Raw genomic sequence first — 3,168 nt, 5'->3', positions numbered from 1 at the left:
TGATAATTTAATTTGGTATTATTTAATGTTAATACAATCAAAGCTTTGAGAAGAATGTACTATACAATGTCTGCTGCTAACTGAATGTCTGCTAAATAATAAATATCAATCTATTACAGCTTTATATTATAAACCTTTAACTGCTAAGTAATCATTTATAGTTGACATAATTCAAATCTACAAGATTTAAAAAAAAACTTTAAACTTAGGTGGGGTTATAAACACTATATGATTCTACCTACTGTACAGCTGATTCAGTGTCAGATGCTGTCAAGTCCCACACATTTTGTATGCACTGATGGAGGACTCCATATTTCACCATTGTTAGTAACTCGGTAAGAATAAGTTGATTAATGAGTATGTAGGGGGTAAGTTATTTTTTACAGTTGAACTACTTTTTAATTTTTTTTTCTTTCTGATAAACAGTGGGATAATTAACCATGTTCTGCTCTTGCAAATTATCAGTTGTATATGAAAATGAAGAGCTGAATTATTATTATTATTATCTAGAATTATATATTTAAGCATTTGAAATTAGGCATTACAGATGAGTGTTTCAATTGGAACAAATGTACTTGTATTATGTACTTGTATTATTTCCACTAACTGTGGAAAATAAAAACTATTGGATTAAGGGTTGGATTCTGGAATCCACTGCCACTTCAATATATATATATATTGAGTGATTTATAATCAAGTTTTTAATCAACATTTTTTGTATATTAAATTATTTGAATGACTTCTTCAACTTATGTTAAATCATTTATTTTCCTTTTCATCTTCACACACTAGAGAATAATGATGTATATTGTCTGTACCTCTCACTGAGAGAAAAGTACAACTTCTTAGTATGTTTTGAGAAATGTTCCTATTTACAGTTAAAGCTCAGGCCAACTTCATCCTTGAAGAAGCTGTGAATCATGTGTATCTTTGTATGTGCACTAAGTGTTCTGTACAGGTCCTTTATGAGTGCTAGTGGACAACTGCCATTCTGCTCTGCAGACGCCTTGTCATGACCTAGAAGGAGATCATGTGCCTAAATCCAGAATCCAAGAGTCAGCATCATGATGGATGGAGATATGCTTCTGGCTATCTGTCCATGTGTGGAAAATTACTAATTTTGTCTAGTTTTCTCAGCCAATCAGAAATCGTTTAACCTGAAGTAACAATGTAGTTAGTGGACTATGTTAGAGTATAATTGTTGTGGAAATGTGAATGTATGCAAAGTGGCCTATGCTTGTGAGACTTGAAGCTGGCTTCTTCTGATGAAACTGCCAACTATTCTTCAGTAAAATTTTCTTCAATTTATTTTTTAAACCCTGACTCCGGGTCTTCATTCATCATATCTGGTCTTTTGGGTCTTTAACTGTAAAATTCCCCTACAGTACTATGGCAATTAGTTGATGTATCCAGTGCAACCTCTAGATGGCAGTAGTAGCAGATTCAAGACAATGGACGCTTCCTAACACCCAAATTGATGCTTCCTACAGCCTGTGACCCAGGCTGCATTCCAGTCCACTTTTAGACACACACTTGCAAACTCCCCTAAGTACTTCCCCTCAGGGGAATCCCTGCCGCCATTTTGAATTACATTCCACTTTGTGAAGTGGACGAGAGAAGTTTATATGAACAGACCCTGGCTCCCTCGATTTTGACAGTGGGAGCGAGTCTACTTCATATGTACACTCCAGGCAGCTCCATATACCACAATGCAACACGATTGTGACATCACCGCATATTGCATTTAATTTACCCCACTCTATGATATTTTATTATTTATTTTATTTATTTATTTATATATATATATATATATATATATATATATATATATATATATATTTAAAACAACCCAAACACATATACATATAGAATGCTGCATTAAACAATTTTGTTAGGGAAAAAAATTTAATAATAAATCAACTCCATAGGGGATTCCAAGTGATCAAGGGCTTAGGATATTCCAAATCAGCCCATTAAAAAGGTTCCACCAGTAGTGGGCACTCATGCAATGCAAGCAATGACTTACATCTGACTCAACAAGACTGAGGGAAGTTAGCGAGGGAAGGGCTTAAAAAACCAACTGGAACACAGCCCCAGAAACCTATCAAAGTCAGCCATCTTGAAACCTTAAAATTTAAACACAACTTTAGATATTTTGGGTAATATTTATTTCATATAAAATTTAAAAAATAGTATTTTATGCATTTTTCATTATAATAAACTTCTAACTTTTCTTGTTAATTTTTAATTTAAGTCTGTGCTACAAAGCATTCAAGATTTACAGCATTTTTTTTCATTTTCATTTCTATGCTCAAAAAGTTATTAACGGGTAATAAGTGGATTATCTGTTCCATAATTATAATTTAGTCCCATAAAATCTCCTAAAAACACAAAATATTAAAGAAAAAAACTAGCTGCAACACACCTGCCTGGAAGTTTCTAGTAATCGTGAAGACCTTGATTATCTGACAGTGGCCCTGCAGGAAGTTTGACACCCCTGGAATAGACGTAAACAGAATAAATATTCCATTTGTACACATTGTGCATTTAACTTTGATTGTACTTTAAATTGTGTTCTATATTGCATAAACACAATCTTGTTACGGATCCCTTGTTTCCCTGGACTCCATATCCCATGATCCTCCTGTTCTCCACACCTGCACTCACTTCCCTCGTCAGCTCCTCATCATCACTCATCACCTGCACCTGGACTCTATTGTCAGCACTCCCCATATATTGCACTCACTCCCTTCACTCCTCGTCCGTTCTCTGTTTGTGTTAAGCGTATGTTCGGTGTCTCCTTGCCTGTGTTTATTAAAGTGGTGTCCTTATTGTGGAAATCCGTATCTGCCTCATCTCTCTACCAGCATACCGTAACAGAAGAACGGACCAATACCGACCGGATTTTCCACAAAGATCATGGAGACTTTCCCCAGCTCCCTGGCTCCTGCTCCTCCAACACCTCTGGCAACCGGCGATCGCCTCATCGGGCTCCTGCAGGTTGGTCGTTCGCTGGAGAGGTATGTGGAGGAGTTCGTTGAGCTCGCTTTTTTGTCTGACTGGCCTGAAGCATGTTTAATCTCCCTGTTTCTGGATGGACTAGATGATGACACTATCCGTTTTGGTGAACCTGATTATCGTTTCTCCTTAAGCGAAACTATCAATTCC

This window comes from Megalobrama amblycephala, linkage group LG16 (genome assembly GCF_018812025.1).
Source record: "Megalobrama amblycephala isolate DHTTF-2021 linkage group LG16, ASM1881202v1, whole genome shotgun sequence".
Lineage (NCBI taxonomy): Eukaryota > Metazoa > Chordata > Actinopteri > Cypriniformes > Xenocyprididae > Megalobrama > Megalobrama amblycephala.
The sequence above is the reverse complement of the archived record's forward strand: the minus strand, read 5'-3'. Positions refer to the sequence as shown.